This window comes from Pleurodeles waltl, chromosome 2_1 (genome assembly GCF_031143425.1).
Source record: "Pleurodeles waltl isolate 20211129_DDA chromosome 2_1, aPleWal1.hap1.20221129, whole genome shotgun sequence".
Lineage (NCBI taxonomy): Eukaryota > Metazoa > Chordata > Amphibia > Caudata > Salamandridae > Pleurodeles > Pleurodeles waltl.
This window is the reverse complement of record NC_090438.1, coordinates 76,785,316-76,802,798: the sequence shown is the minus strand read 5'-3', so window position 1 is coordinate 76,802,798 and position 17,483 is coordinate 76,785,316.

Genomic DNA, 17,483 nt, shown 5'->3' with positions numbered 1-17,483 from the left:
AGCGACTATATCTCTATGCCCCCTCTCGAAGTCTGAGGTCCTCCTCCTCCCGACATGTCATCATCTTGCGGTCTAAGAGAGCTTGGGGAGCCAATTCCTTTTCCACCAAGGCCGCTCGCCTTTGGAACGATCTTCCCTCTGAGCTTCGTTACGAACCCTCAGAGCAGCTTTTTAGAAAAAAACGTAAGACTATTCTTTTCTGTAGGTAACTCTCTGAATTCTCCTGTTGCCGGCATTGGTCATGTTACGTTAGCGCTGGGATGCCTTAGGGTAACTACTCGCTTTATAAATCCTCAAAACTAAACTAAACTAAACTAAACTAATGTTTTGACAACTACTTGAGTAGAAGGGTATTACTGACATGTTGTGTTTGGTCTAATGATGTTGTGAACAATACAGTTTATTTTTATATAACTTGCTGTTGTGTTTCCTTTGTGGTGGGGATAGTCCCTCACGTGTGTTGTGTGTGTTGTGCAAACGCTTTACACATTGCCTCCGGGATAGGCCTGACTGTTTGTGCCAAGCTACCAAGGGGGTGAGCAGGGGTTATCTTGGGCGTGTAACTCCCTCACCCTGACTAGAGTGGGTGGGTTCTGCCTGGCTTAGATGCATACCCTAGCCAACCAGAAACCTCATTTCTAACATTAACAATCAATTCAACCCACCTGATTGCTCCACAATTGTACAGTCTATGGCAATGATATCAGTGCCATGGCCCACTACCAGTAATATTCCCTACTAAACTGGCCTTTGAAATCACCATCCAAACAATGCCATGTACTCAACTGGGGGGGAAACTATATAGTAAGCTGGATGTACTTGCAGTATACCCATAGAGAGCTCCAGGTTCTATGGTAACTCCCATACTGTTGGCCAGCTCTGTTACCATTGTTCATTGTGCAGCTGTTAGTTGACTGAATGTTGCTATACACCTTACTAGGAGATAACTTCACATTGTCATGTCTTTACTCAGACAAGATATGAGTCAATTGACAGTCCTCTAACCACCAAGATACTCCAAGATCTTGGAGCATGGTATATGAAATTGGAAATCTCTATGTCCCACATAGCTTTGACCCAGATTTGGAAGCAGGTGTTATTGTCATTTCAGGGAATCATGTAAAGGATTTGAGCGCATGTCACATAGCATGTCTAGCGGTCAAACTTTGATATCGCTTGTTGCATTACTTTTAGCAACTGTGTGTTCCACATCTCCTACAGGTATCTTTGCCATTGTCACCATGGAGCCAACACACTGACACTACCCCTCTGGATGAAGTGCCCCCAGTGAAGAAAACACCCCTGAATGTTTGGACATTGAGGACGAAGCTGGCCCATCTGGGGCACCCAGTCAGTCAACAACTGTGACCCTCACCCTGCCCATATTGACTCCTCTCAGCCCTGTTGCATCAACATCACTGGCAACCAATCTTCCCCCAAACCAGTTGTCCCAAGGGCAGTGTCTTCCATCTTCTGCCCCCTAGTACGGGTACCTGAGTCTCCTGGTGTGAACCCTGACAATGAAGAACCTGCCACCAGTGGGAGTGGGCAAACTCTGCTAGGGGCACAGGCCAGTGGGGGTAGGGATGATATGGGCCAGAGGATGGAGTCTCCTAGGGACACTACTGCCCAGGACACCATCTCCCAAGTCTTGGGAGCTTACCAACAATCCCAAGGCATGATAGACCAGGTGCTTATCATGATGGGGAGATCAGACTGCTGCAGAGAGACAACCACCAGAAGTCATGCAGCAGTGGCAGGCCCAAAATGCCCACTAGGCTTCCATTTCAGGGGTGCGAAGAAACATGAATATCACCCTGAGTACGTTTTGTACCCAACATCTGGCCTCTTCCACTAGCAATGACACATCAGGCCCTTCTACATCTGTGGCTGCTAGTGGAATTCAGGCCCTGCCAGTGGACATGTATGCCTCAGACACTACAGCCTCTGTAGCTGAAACCTCCCCCGCAAACGTAGATGTTCCCCCAAACATCCAGGAGGAGCAGGTGCCAAGACCAAAACCACTGCTAGGAAGTGAACCTCAACTGATTGGTTCCCATTGTGTGACACAGATATACCCTGTCACTGGACTTGTGTGTGTAGCAGCTACCCTGATGATTTTATCCTCCATGACTGAACCCTTCAGTGTTTACTTTGTGTTTACTTTGTGTTATTTTTGTTTCAATTCACTCATTTTGCTGTGCAGTCCCCACTAAACTAAACTTAACCACAGATCATGTGTTAGTCGTTTACCAACCATATACAACTATCATGTATAACACCTCTTGCACAAAAACATCTCTCTCAAATGTAAGACATTTGTTATGTTCCATCACACATGTACTGTATAACCAGGCTAGATTTAGCATTGCCTAATTTTGATAGACATAACTCAAATCACTTGTATTGCACTTTCCCACATATAGGTATGGAGAATGCCAAGGATCACACAGTGAGGTACTGCTGCTAACTTCAGAGTTTCAGCATAGGTGTCATACACTACCAATCCACAGACTTCTGAAGTTAGGGACATGTCAGTCTTTCACTGTCCCAGGAGGCAAACATATTGGTTTAATGTACCATCAACTAAAGCCTTATCACATACCCATACCATAGCTCCCAAATGACCATACCCCATGAAATAGACAGAGGTCACTACGAATGCCCCAGTTGTGGAACCTTCCACTTACATGGTCAGGTATCTGTAGGCTTCCCACTCACCTGTTTCAGTCTTCAGACACATGCACATTGGTCTGCAATGAGGAAACACACTGACAGCTACATACAAGATAGTTTTTATCCAACACAAACCATTATGATATTAGAGGGTATGAATAGCACATGATGACATGTTTCAGAAACAAAGGAACACACACGTGGCATCATTGCCCCCACATAGGACACTACCATCCCACTGTCCTGACAGTCTGGGCATAGAGCTCACACACTACAAACCCCAAGCCTGACAGTACCTAGTTCAATCCATGACCATTTCAAATGTCGGTCTGCAAATCCCATCTGCCTGTGACACTGTCTGTTGTTGCCAAATGAGGATGAGCCTGTTAATTAATCTGCAATTTGTAAACGACAAATATAAGGTATAGGCCACATTGATACACAAACTTTACACAGCCAATTCATAGATACAAATGGCACTCTCATTGTGCATTGTGAAAAACGTAGACTATGTTGATCAAAAGGCTGGACACTACTCCATGTAACATTCTGCATGCATAGCTGAGTCATGGGCTTTGGATCTACTTATGACCTCTCTGATTGATGGTCACACTAAGACCCTTATCAAGCATTCATAACCTCACCAATTCTCCACTGAATCACTTTAATTACATCAAATCACATAACTATATTCAGGTGGAGTACTGATTGATGAGATCAGCCCTGATATCTCCAGCTTCATCCTTACTTGGCAAATCTGCATTCTTACCTGCAGGAACTGTTGGCTCCTCCTCATCTGGTATAAATGGGATTTGACATCTCAGGGTGAGGCTGTGGAGCATGCAGTAGGCAACAATAACGTGACATACTTTTTTGGATGAGTAGAGGAAGGTTCCTCCAGACTTATCAATGCAGTGGAATCTTTCCTTCAGGAGCCCAAAAATCTGCTCAATGACACACCTTGTCATTCTGTGGGTCTCATTGAAGCAGACTTTCCCTGGTGTGGTGGGTATCTCATAGGTGTCAACAACCAAGGACAGTTTGGGTAGCCAGAGTACCCTGTGAGGAATAGTTACAACAAGCCAGAAATAAATCTTGGACATCCACATATCTGGTAGCAGGTATAAGTTACAAACACACATGACATGTGTGACTTACCAACCAGCAGGCCCTCTCTGTGTATTGTGGTGTCATCAGCAGTGGGAGATTGTTGTTCTGCATGATAAAGGAATCATGGACTGATCCCGGGTACCTTGCACAAACCTGTGAAATTTAGAGGTCAGCCAAACAGACCACTTGGACAATAATGGAGTGAAAGTTGTTCCTGTTCCTACACACATGTTCATTGGCATTTCCGGGAACCAAGGATGCATGGGTGCCATCTATGGCTCCAACCACATGTGGAATATGTCCACAAAGCATAAAAATCAGCCTTTACTTTGGCAAAACCTTCACATTGGAGAATTCTGATGTAGCTGTCCAGGCGTTTCAACAATGCAGACAGTACAGTCTTCAAGACCAGACTGAACATAGGCTGAGACATCCCTGCAGTTAGGGCCATGGTATTTTAAAAGGAGCCTGTGGCCAGGAAGTACAGCACAACATCACTTGTACAATGGGAGGTATGGTATGATGTTGAGATTACAAATGGCAGGCATCAGATCTGGCACCACACCTGCAGACCCCACGCCAACATTCACAGATTCAGCCACCACACCCATCGTACCCACAGAGAGCATCCCAGCAGACCCACCGACATCCACCCAGTCACCACACCTGCAGATACCACAGACACACCTACATGCAGCACACCCACCATAACTGCAGTCACCACCCCAACAGACAGCCACACACCCACAACGCTATCCCCCAGCACCTCCACCCCCACCCCAAGACACATAAATGCCCTCACTCACCCACCCAACAGACACCCACCACCCACAAGCATACCTCCCACAAACACACACCCAAGACACCTCTTTCAACCACTACCTCTCCCTCCACACCCAAACACTTTTGTTACGACAGTCCCAGTGTGTGCAAAAAAGCCTTCCTCTCTGAGTTTGCCCTTTTCCCTTCTAGCCAGTGACACCCCTAAATATACCATTTCCCTCCCCAAAGCCATCTCCTCCACCTCCAAGGCGTCCCCACCCCCCTGCAAGTACCGATGCCCCTCCCCTGCCAAGAAGTCGACCCCTCCAAAGACGAGCCAACGCTCCCCCAAACCTGAACCAAACCCCTTCCTCCCAAGCCAAATCCCAAACCCTCCCTTCCAAGCCTAAGCCCAACCCCCCCCCCCCACTCTGCTACCACCCCCCAGATTATCCCTGAGGTGCCTGCCGGCCCCCTTGATGCCCCTACCTGTGGAGGTTACATGCAATCAGGAGTCAATTTGGGGCACAATTATGTGTCTTTGGTGCACAATCTGTAAATTATGTACCTGCCTATGGCCTTTGAATTTAATCCTATTTATTAACAAAATATATTCAGACCAACCAGTTGTTGGTTTCTGGTTACATCTTTGTCCTGTATTTCCTTTCCAAGGTTTGAGTTGTTCCTGGCTGTCATTGGTTGTATGCGCGTTTTGGACTTTTTTTTCCTTATGCAGGGTCATCCCCAATCTTTTTGCCTCCTGCCTCCTATTTTTTATGACTTGGTTTTGTTAGCTTTAGAACTCTGAGCACTTTACCACTGCTCTCTGTGTAAATTGTATTGGTGAGTGGTTTATCCATGATTGGTATATTTGATTTACTAGTAAGTCCTTAGTAATGTGCACTAGAGGTGCCCAGGGTGTCAACCCCAGGGCAGTGCGCACTCTATTGGCGACTAAAATGCAAAAACCCAGCATCTCAAAACAACGTAATTTATGCATTGTGCTGATATGTTGTTGTTTAACCTTTTGCATTGCAGAGTTCAATCCTGAAGACTTATTTTTAATGTGCTTACAAATGCTGTTCATTTGCAATGTATTGCTGCAGGCTTTCAGAGTGTGTTAGGGTGTGGTCCCTTTCCAGGGCCTTCTAGAGACTTTCCCTGCAACATGCCTGGGTGTGGTTGTGGGCTGGGCCAAGACTCTATAAAAAGGAGCCAGCCCAGCTCCAAGTGCTCACTATTCAGAGGGCCCTGTGCAGAGCAGCAGCTACTTCCTGAGCTCCTGTCCTGGTGGCCTATTTGATCTTCCAGACATCTGACTTTCATTCTTCATTTGGAGATCCTTGTTCTGGGCGGTAAGACGGTGGTTGGGCTGGCCTCCCGACGCCGTTATCGAGAACTCTCATGTTCTTGGGCCTAATTCTTTTATGATTTGACAGAGTACTTTGCACATGTGAAATATGCCCCTGAGTGTTTGTGACATTTGCAGGGTGACTTGCGAATCGGCAAGACGCGCGATTCGTTTCATGATAATTTAATCTTGTTATTCATTGCACGCTACCATTTCTTGACATTTGCATGGTGGTTTAAGAATCGGCAAGACGCGTGATTTGTTTTATGGTGTTTTAACTTTGTTGTTCATTGCGCGCTACCATTTCTTGACATTTACATGGTGGCTTAAGAATCGGCAAAAGACGCGCGATTCGTTTCATTGTACTTTGATCTCGTTGTTCATTGTGAGCTGTTATTTCTTGGCATTTACATCATGGTTTACGAATCAGCAAGACGCGCGATTTGTTTAATTTACGATTTGACTTTGATATTCATTGCGTACTATCATTTCTTGGCATTTTACATGGTGACACTCGAATCGGCAAGACGCACGATTCTCTCCTCGAGTTTAATTCATGTTGTTTATTGTATGCCACCATTCTAAGATATTTATCATGTAATATTCGAGTTGACAAGTTATGTGATTTGTTTTCCTGAATCCATATTGTGTTATTCATGGTGCACATTCCTTTTATGGTGTTTAATATATATATATATATATATATATATATGTATATATATATATATATATATATCTACAATATGCGCAATTTGTGTTGAAACATTTTAAGAGCACACAGAAGATCAGAGTTTCTAGATGTAATATTGTATGGTTCTAGTATGCATTCTCAAAAAAGGATTTATACGACTGGTTTAAAATTTAGTCAGAATGTTTTTCTGATTCTCATGTAAAGGAAAGTACTTGAATAAGAAAGTTTTCATTTAATCCATCTTGATTCCCTGACAGGTATCCGGCCATCTTGAAACGTAGTCATTTTAAACGTAATTCTTGGATTGTTATGTTTTCAGAAGGACTATGCTTAGAATCCTAATTCATATTGTGTGTTCTAACCTTTTTCTTATTACAGGTCTCCTTCCCAGCTGTTTCCCTTCCTAATCCCCTCTTCCCCTCTTCAACTCTCTTAGCCTCTGTGATTTATCTATCAGAGTCTTGGAGCTGTTCAGTGGTGGACGTGTTGTGAACGTGCGCAGACCCCGAGGATCTGGTGACTCTGACACAGGGCCTGTAAATCAAATGCTAATAGTGGGCCTGCAGCACTGGTTGTGCCACCCACATTAGTAGCCCTGTAAACATGGCTCAGACCTGCAACTGCAGTGTCTGTGTGTGCAGATTATAACTGGCAATTCAACTTGGCAAGTGTACCCACTTCCCAGGCCTAAACCTTCCCTTTTCTTACATGTAAGACACCCCTAAGGTAGGCCCTAGGTAGCCCCATGGGCAGTGTGCAATGTATGTATAAGGTAGGACATATACTGGTGTGTTTCATATGTCCTGACATTGGAATACTGCCAAATTCGGTTTTCACTGTTGCACGGCCTATCTCTCTCATAGGTTAACATGGGGGCTTCCTTTAAAAATGATTGAAGCGTAGATTCCCTTTGGGAGCAGATAGACATGGAGCTTGGGTCTCTGAGCTCACAATTTAAAAATACATCTTTTAGTAAAGTTGGTTTCAAGATTGCATGTTTGAAAATGCCACTTTTAGAAAGTGGGCATTTTCTTGCTTAAACCATTCTGTGACTGTTTGTGGATTCCCTGTCTGGGTCAGTTTGACAGTTGGGCTGTTTGCACCTCTCTCTAGACAGTGACACAAAGGGAGCTGGGTTTTAGCCTGTGACTGGGGGTGAGTGTTTGCATTGTTCACCACTCCGTCCATCATCCTTGTGTGTTTCTAAAGTTGCCCTAAGTGGGAAGGGTATGTCCAGATGTGGGTCCCTTGCTCACCGTGCCACTGGATTCAAGCTAGCCTGGCTGATGAAGGGTGAAATCCTGAAACCGGTCCCAGGATGCTTGTTTCCGGTCCAGGGAGGACCTGGCTTGGCAGTTCGGGCTGGACTGTTTCCATGAGGAACAGGGTCAAGACTGATTTGCATATGGCTGGGTCCAAACTGCGCTGGCATGGTGAGCAAAAGAACAATGGATTAAACCCAGATCTGTGACTGGGGGGGAGTGTTTGTATTGTTCAGCGCTCCGTCCATCATCCTTTTGTGTTGCAAAAGTTGCCCTAAGTGGGAAGATTATGCCCAGACGTGGGTCCCTTGCTCACTGTACCACTGGATTCAAGCTAGCTTAGCTGATGAAGGGTGAAAACCTGAAACCGGTTCCAGGATGCTTGTTTCTGGTCCAGGGAGGAACTGGCTTCGCAGTTTGGGCTGGACTGTTCCCATGAGGAACAGGTTCAAGACTGATTTGCATATGGCTGGGTCCAAACTGCGCTGGCATGGTGAGCAAAAGAACAATGGATTAAACCCAGATCTGTGACTGGGGGTGAGTGTTTGTATTGTTCAGCGCTCCGTCCATCATCCTTTTGTGTTGCAAAAGTTGCCCTAAGTGGGAAGATTATGCCCAGACGTGGATCCCTTGCTCACTGTGCCACTGGATTCAAGCTAGCCTGGCTGACAAAGGGTCAAACCCTGAAACCTGTCCCAGGATGCTTGTTTCCGGTCCAGGGAGGACCTGGCTTGGCAGTTCGGCTGGACTGTCCCCATGAGGAACTGGGTCAAGACTGATTTGCATATGGCTGGGTTTAAACTGGGGTGGCATGGTGAGCAAAAGAACGATGGATTAAACCCAGATCTGTGACTGGGGGTGAGTGTTTGTATTGTTCAGCACTCCGTCCATCATCCTTTTGTGTTGCTAAAGTTGCCCTAAGTGGGAAGGGTATGCCCAGACGTGGGTCCCTTGCTCACTGTGCAACTGGATTAAAATTAGCCTGGCTGATGAAGGGTGAAACCCTGAAACCGGTCCCAGGATGCTTGTTTCCGGTCCAGGGAGGACCTGGATTGGCAGTATGGGCTGGACTGTTCCCATGAGGAACAGGGTCAAGACTGATTAGCATATGGCTGGGTCCAAACTGGGGTGGCATGGTGAGCAAAAGAAGGAGGGATTAAACCCAGATCTGTGACTGGGAGTGAGTGTTTGCATTGTGCAGCACTCCGTCCATCATCCTTTTGTGTTGGTTTAGCCTGCATATCCTGATGAGCCATCTGTGCTAGGAGGGAGGGGAATAGTGGTCACTTACACCTGAAAGGGCTGTGTGTGCCCTCACACAATGCAGTCTCCAACCCCCTGGTGTGTGTATGGGGGCTGGCCTGGGCCAGGCAAAATTTCACAAACAAGAGAGACTTTCCTTTGAATTAAGCCTACTTCAAAGGCCAAAATTGATATAAGAAGGGCACCCAAAACCACATACTTTTCATCATTCTGGACATCAAGAGGAACCTCTGCCTGGAGAAGAGCTGAAGAGAAGTGCTGCCCTGCCTGAGACTGTGTTTTGTGGAGCTATCTTGCAGTTGCTGCTTCTGCCTGTGCAAGGGGTCTAACACTTTGTGTGCCTTCCTGCTTGTGAAGAAATCTCCAAGGGCTTGCCCTGAGCTTGCCTCCTGTAGTTGAAGTCTCAGGGCCATCGAAGACTTCTCCTGCCAGCACCTGCACTCTCTGCTGAGACTCCTGCCCTGTCAAGTGGTGCCCTATCCAGTTCCTGGAGCCTTGGAAGGTGAAGCTGGCAGACCAAGACTGAAAATCCACACACAGACCGCCATGCGGGGAAAATATCGACGCACCTTTTGAGACGCACCTGAAAAACGATGCGCCGCCGGCTTCGTGGCAGAAATCGACACTCCACCAGCATCGAGGCTAGAAAATCGACTCACGTAGCTGGAAGAATGACGCGCAACACCCGCTGACGGAAGCTGATAACGTGGCAACCCACATTGCACGGTTTTGCTGATACCGTGCGGCAGGATTTTCAATGCAAACCTTGCTGAGTGTGGAAAAATTACGCAACGCCTGCCTGGACCAGAGTGCTGCCCGGATTGACGCATCACTCCCCGGCGGGGAGGAAAAACAACACACGCTGACCCGACCTGAGAAGGAGAAACAACACACGGTCTCGCTTGGGGGTGAGAAATCGATGCATCGCTAACCTTTTTCGACGCACACTAGCCCGTGTGTGTTATTTTGACGCTACCCAGGTACTTTTCAATGCTAACAGTGTTTTTACTGTTTATAAAAGAATTTAAGACACTTTTGCTTTTAAAATTAATAACTTGACTTGTGGATTTTGGATTTTTGTCGTTTTGGTCTTGTTTTGTTTAGATAAATATTTTCTATTTTTCTAAACCTGTGGTGTGTCATTTTGTAGTGTTTCCACTGAGTTACTGTGTGTGTTGGTACAAATACTTTCCACCTAGACTCTGAAGTTAAGCCTGCCTGCTTGTGCCAAGCTACCAAGGGTGTGAGCGGGGGTTAACTGAGGGTGATTCTCCTTTACCCTGACTAGAGTGAGGGTCCTTGCTTAGGCAGCGGGTAACCTGACTGCCAACCAAAGAACCCATTTCTAACAGTCAGTATTTGTGTGTGTGTGGTGCCTCTGCTTCCTGTGTTGTTTGAACAGTCAGTGAGGGTGTGTACCTGTACTTTTGGCCCCCAGGGGCATGTGTATGTAGCAGACATGTTGTTGTCATGGTATTGTGTGGTGTTTGTGTTGACCTGTTTGTTGTTGTGGTGTGTGGCTTTGTGTGCTTTGACTGTGTATATCTGCATGTATTGTGCATAGTTTGATAGGTACAATGTGCTGTGTGTGTGATGTGTGTCGATTGGTAAGTTGTATGATTGTGTCTATGTTGGTTGTTCATTGTGTTGTATGTGTGATGTGTCTCTGGCTATTGTCAGTTGTGAGTGATTGCCAATGTGTTTTTAAGGTGTTGTTGTGATGTGTTGTTATGCTGTATGGTATTGTGTAAGACCGGGCCTGTGCTCTGTTACTGTGCGTAAGTGTGTGTTTTTGACATGTGGTGTGTGGTGGCTGCATTGTGTGTGCTGTGTATGTGTGGGTGTCGTTGTATATGAGTGTGCGTGTGAGTGTAGCCCTCGCACCCCCTTCCCTGTGGTATTTTATGTAACTGTACAAATTTTAATAATACAACAGTAACAGGTGAGTGTGTGTACTTATGGTTGCTGTCATCATCAGCGTTGAAGATTCTGTTGTCTTTCGGTAAGCAGGAGCAGCGGGATGACGTCTAGTTCTGGTTCGATGGTAGCTCCGGATTCAGGTGAGTGTCTTCTTTTATACAGTTCGTTTCTGCCTTGGCTTTCATGTGGCCTGATCCCTGACCGCAGCAGACATCTTGGCGGTGTGCAGCCTCATAATAGGTCCAATGGAAGCATGGTCTCTGTTGGCCTGCTGGTGGCTCCAATTGTCTGCGGCGGTCTTACTGCACTGGCGATGTCAGCGGTGCTTTTGCTGTATTCCATTGTGATCACCGCCAAAGTCATAATTTGGAGGTCTTGTCCCCCAGCCTGTTAGCAGTCTTACCGCCACTGCCAACATGTTGGTCACAGGACTGCCAAACCCGTAATGAGGCCCTAAGTCATATAATTTGTGTTTCCTTGTGACATAATTTAGTCAACATTGTTGCAAAATTTAGGCCTCTCCTGATGGATACTGTCAGTGGCCCTGTCTGTAACCCAGTAAGATTGTTGCTGACAAAGAAAGAAAAGGAAGCAAGATCTCCACGCAAATTGTCAGAACACATAGGCTGACGTTTAACTTGTTTTGGAACATGCTGAAAATCTAACTAGATAAAATCTAATTTTAGAGGCATTTTTATTGCTAACTCACTGCACTTTAAATACTGTGCCAGCTGCCTCTGTCGTTTGGGGGGTGGGGAAAAGATATATTGGCTGGTCCGGCCCTCAAATGCCGCCCTCACAATCCCTCCTCTCCCGACTATGGCCCTGGAGACTACCTACTTACAAGCATAGTCTCCTGGTTCCTGCATGGAGAAACCCAATTCAGATTGCCAAATCATGACTGGCTGAAAACAAGGCAGCTTGAGCTTGGAAATACATACCCTAAGCCAGAACGCTTTGCCCTTAATTCTTGGAGGGGGGATTAGAGGGTGTGATAGGCCTTGAAATTTAATTTTTGTCAGTTTTACATAGCGCATGTAAAAACAGAGTTTGTTTGCACTATGTTATTAAACTGTTGAAAATGCAATGCTGATTGTCTGTCACCATATATGCCATTAGGGCCTATTCAGATTGCCTTTGGTTCATTTCAATTCAATGGGGAAAATACATTTTCCCAATTATTTTTTTCTATATCTCCAATAGCCTGCTCTAAAATGTTGGCATGTATGGAGCAGTGCATGTAAGGAAGTTAAAACAGCCCTGCACTCCTGCAGCATGAGAGTAATATGAAGTGCTTGGCTGTGGGGTCGGATACTTGATAGCGCGTCAGAACCTTAATAAGTAAACTTACAAGGATCACGCCTAGGCTGATGAAACTTTGGACCACATTTGGGGACTTCCCAGCACAAGATATCTTTTTGTCATCGCAAATCAATATATCAATAACTCAATCAATATTCACAATAATTAATCAATAAGTTAATCAATAACATTTAATAATAATCAATAAACCGAACACACCATGACCTTTTAGTCATGAATAACATACCAATTTAGTTAAGAGTTAGAATATTTATTTCCCTGTTAGTTACAATATAATATCATCTCTGTTAATCTCATTAGCAATCAGTCTCATTAGTAACTCTTCAAACCTTGGAATTAGAACACAATTAATCAAATGCATAGAGAATATTTGTTCAGCATTAACACATTATTAGTAAGAAACAGCTTAGCAAAGTCTCAGTAGTGCAAGATTCAACCAAACAAGAACCCAGTCATTTGTCTATTTGCGTCTGATATTTGTGAACACCCTGACTAACCTCAAATTAGCATCAGCATGTTGGGCTTCATGCAAAACAATTTAGCAAACACAAATTTAGAAAACATCTAACTATGGCCTCTATCAAAAGAGCAGTTGGTACCTAGAAAGAAAGGGCAAACAGACAATTACAATTATCATCAGATAGTTACCCCTCCAACGAATCAGCAATCAGAGTCAGTCTTCGTCCTCAGGACATCAGTCGATTCAGCATCAGCAAGGATAGGACAGGGCAAAGTCTCAGTATGGCATAGCTAAAGAATAAGGCTCTTCCCTTATATGGAGGAGAAGTAAGTATCGGGTAAGGATAAGATAGAGGATGGTTCCGCAATCAGAAGAATAAATGGCAAAGTCTCAAAGAGCAATAGCAAAGTATGGCTTGGAGTGGAATGTCCGAATAATGGCTAATTATGGCTAATAATGGCTGATTTCTCCTCGGGTCATGCAGTTATATCAAAACTGTCGAACTAGCCCTTAATTTCCCATTGGTTAATATTTGGTGCATCATTATCTCTGTCCAATAATTCTCCATGCACCTCACTAGAATTTTCCACAAAACACAGTTCTCATGTTGTTGATTGGCTCCTGTTGTTGACGTCTTTATCGGTTGGAATGTCAGGTAAGAAAAGTTACACTTTACGCTCCAGTCAGTAGTCCCATTGTTTTCCCCTATTCCAGGCAGCCTTGCACCTGTTACGAATTACACTGTTGCATTCAGCAAGAATGTCTCCTTGAGCAAGTCGGGTCCCATGAGAAAGAATTTACTATGGCTACATACACATCTCTAGTTTATGTAAAAGTACAGCTTCGTGTCCTTCAGGAAAGCAGCACATTGTACGTTAGAAAAACACATTTTAATATGAGACCAGACAGCTAGGCCCAGACCCTCGCTAACTAAGGCCTAGTAATTTAGTCAACAACCCCTAATACATGACTCTAATTATAATATACTAATTCAAATTCAAACATTAGTACATAATTAGTTCATCATTAATAAGATTCATTAGTCTTTGTATTCATTGGTAGTCACTCCCCGTGGGCACATTTCAAACGCGTGCATTATTTTCTACTTTAACACATTTTCTATGCAGCCTCATTACACAATATATTGCAAGCTTTTCATGTTAATATCTATTTTAAAGTCACACTCCAACAATCCCTCCTCTGATGACTCTTGTCATCACACAAACCTTTCCCCACAAATTTTACATTCTAAAATTCCTTCATTTCAATTTCCTCTTTTAATCGTTCCCCCTGTGATTTTGCCCTGAATAATTTTTCCCTTTGTTTTTCTTCCCTCCTCTTATTAGTTTTCGCCATTTTCACTTTTATTCTTTTACTAATTTTACATGCCACCCACAATCCAAATAAACAAGCTATAACAATCAATGTTCCCAGTATTATTTTGGACAATATCCCATGCCAAGTACTACTGAACCAATTTCCCCCTGAAGCAAGTCCTTTCCCAATCTTTTACCAAACACCTGGCTCTTTCAGTTCCTTCAAATCTGTACTATCCCTAGTTAAATTAGTAAGCATACTTCTAATCTCATTACTATTGTCCGGTATGTAAGCACAACAATGACGCTCACTAAGCGTCCTACATACTCCTCCATTTTTCGCTGAAAGAATGTCTAAAGCAAGCCTGTTTTGAAGAGTCCTAGCCCTCTCCGCAGCAAGTTCAGTATCCATCAGGAGTATAGCCCCTGAAACGTTTGTCAGCATGTTATCAACAATAGTAGACAACTTTCGAATCTTTATGGAATTTAAGATAACTCCCACTGAAGAAATTATCACCCCAAATATGTCTCCTACTACACCAGCAGCAGTCTCTCTCTTTTGTCTAGTATGATGTAATTCAGACAATTTCAGAAACCTTTTCAAATCCTCAAGTTGATATATCTTTGGGAAAACTATCCCCAAGTAACATGTCCCATACCATCCCTTTGGAAGACGGTAATAAGCATTAAGTCCACATATATAATAGATCCCAGGGATTGCTGGATCCTGTCCATTTAACATGAACGTCCATTAACTCTGAAACAAAAACATATGCTTACATTCACTCATTCCCACAAACGCATTGTCATAATATGACTTTGGCCTAAATATGCAAAGCTTACCTACGTGTAGTGCATCTAAAGCTAGCTTCCCCTGTTGCCTAATTGCACTATAACCCTCACTACTAGCAAAAGCACTCTGCTGCAATCCCTTCTCCAATTTACCCTCCAATGCCCTTCTTCTGTCTTCTGTATGATCTAAAAAGCTTTTCTCTACAGGTGTAAGCAAACATGACAAATTATTGCGGTGTACATAAGATAGACTAATTGATAATGTTGCCTCAAAGAATCCTTTAAGTAACTTTATGCTATGGTACTTAGCTGCACTACTCAAATCCTCTATGATAGGCACATAAGAAAACACAAGATCATGGCTCGAATACAAATACTGAATCTCTTCCTGGTTATAGAATCTTGTTAGTAACAGACTACAACTTATCCCATATGTTAAAGGCAGTCTATTATAGGTAACCCCTTCCTGTAATGAGACAGGAATCTGTGTACACACATAACAATCTTTCGCATCCATTGTGTCAACATACTCACTCAGCAAGCAATTGAAAACATTAGTTGATAGTTCCCCTTTTGCGTTAGTTCCCTCGTGCAAGTATTTTGTATCCTGCTCAAACCTCTCCCAAGCTGTTAGTGCAGTGGCAGTCTCAGGAATTGTAGCATTGTTAGTTCCACTCTTATCCATTAGCTTCATACCTACAACCACAACCATAATGAATATCACACACACAACACCCAAACCAACACCAAATATTTAAAACGCCTACTCCCTCTATTATCCTCTCTAATGTTAGCCATGATCTGCAAAGAATCAGAAAGTGAAGGATGATTAATTCAAACAACAGAAGACAGTTAGAATTAATTTTTTCTCCTCCCCCTTTTTTTTTTTTTTCTCGCAGCAAAGTCAAAGCAAGCAAGTATTTACAGCTCTCACTTTCTCTACCAGGATCTTTGTCAATTCAGGTAAACAGCTTGTCAAAATCTGTTTTTAAAAGTCAATTCAGGTTATCAAAGTCTCATCCGGTAAGTATCAGTCTCTTTTCTTTGTTTTTTTCTCCAGTTCGATCTTTACACCAATTCAGTCTTTCCAGTCAGACTCATGTACCAAAGTACTGACCTGGAAGCTCTCGATCAAAGCAACACGCCAAGAACTATTGTTGCCATTCAGCTGTCGTTGCATATGCCCATTCAGGACCCGCGTATCTTCTGTTTGCTACTGTTTTTCTTTTCAACTTGCGATCACCTTGCAACTCTCCTTCACTTAAATCTTCTCTCCTTGTTGTATCAACCTCTTCCTCTATTGCATCTTTGACAACCACCTTTCCCCTTTTCACTTGCAATTCCAGCCACTTATCTCCTTTCAGTGTCTCTCTGGCCTTTGATCTTTCCTGTGGGAATCCTTCACCCTCCTCTGGCTCTATGGTGTTTTCTCTTAATGGACCTGTAATTTGCTCAGGAGGAGTCCGGACACTCTGACTCTCTTTCGCCTCAACTCCTTCGCCTTCTGGGTCTGTCAGGGGCTCTAGCTCATTTCCGTATTCGTCTGCTTCTGCGAGAACCTCCCTCTGATTTGGCTCTCCTGGTGCCTCAGTTGAGATAGGCTCACCGTCACCCCTCTGGGTCTCCTCTCCTTCGTCTCTTACTGGAGTGACCAAGCCGTCCTCAACGGGCTCTCCTTCTGTCTCAGTTCCCCTTCAATCACTCTCTGGCCCTGAGACTTCCTTCTCTGTTGTTGGTACGTTCAACAACTCAACTTCCTCAGTTGGACACGTCACCTTTTTTGTGTGACTGGCATGGATCCAGTTCGGAATTCCCGCACACTCCACAGCTGTAGTAGTCGTTAGTATCACTTGATACGGCCCCTTCCAATGTGGCTTCAAACATGACTTCCTTATGTGTTTCTTGATGACAACCCAGTTACCAGCTTTTAGGTTGTGTCCTGGATCATTTATCGGTGGCAGGGTGGCAGCTTCCAACTGGTGAGCAAAAGAGTGGACCACGTCAGCCAGACCCTTGCAGTAGTCCAACACCATATCATCTGTGATATCTACAAAATCAGTCACAGGTACAGAGGGCAGTCTCATAGCTCGGCCCATGAGAATTTCATGAGTAAACAGTCCTGTTTTCTTGTTAGGTGTAGTTCTCATTGACATTAGCACCAAAGGCAATGCATCAGGCCATTTCAAATTCGTGGCTGCACACAATTTTGCCATTCTCGACTTCAGGGTACCATTCATCTGCTCCACTAGTCCTGATGCTTCAGGGCGGTAACTACAATGCAACTTCTGTTCAATGTTCAATGCTGCACACAATAGCTTAACCACCTTGTTGTTGAAGTGACTTCCCCTATCTGATTCTAAAGAGATCGGAAGCCTGAAACGTGGTATCAATTCCCTAAGCAGCAGCTTTGCTACTGTGAGACTGTCATTCCTACGTGTAGGGTATGCTTCAATCCAGTGACTAAAGATACACACAATCACCAACACGTATCTCAAACCTCCACACACAGGCATCTCAATAAAATCCAATTGCATTCTGCTAAATGGACCTCCTGCTC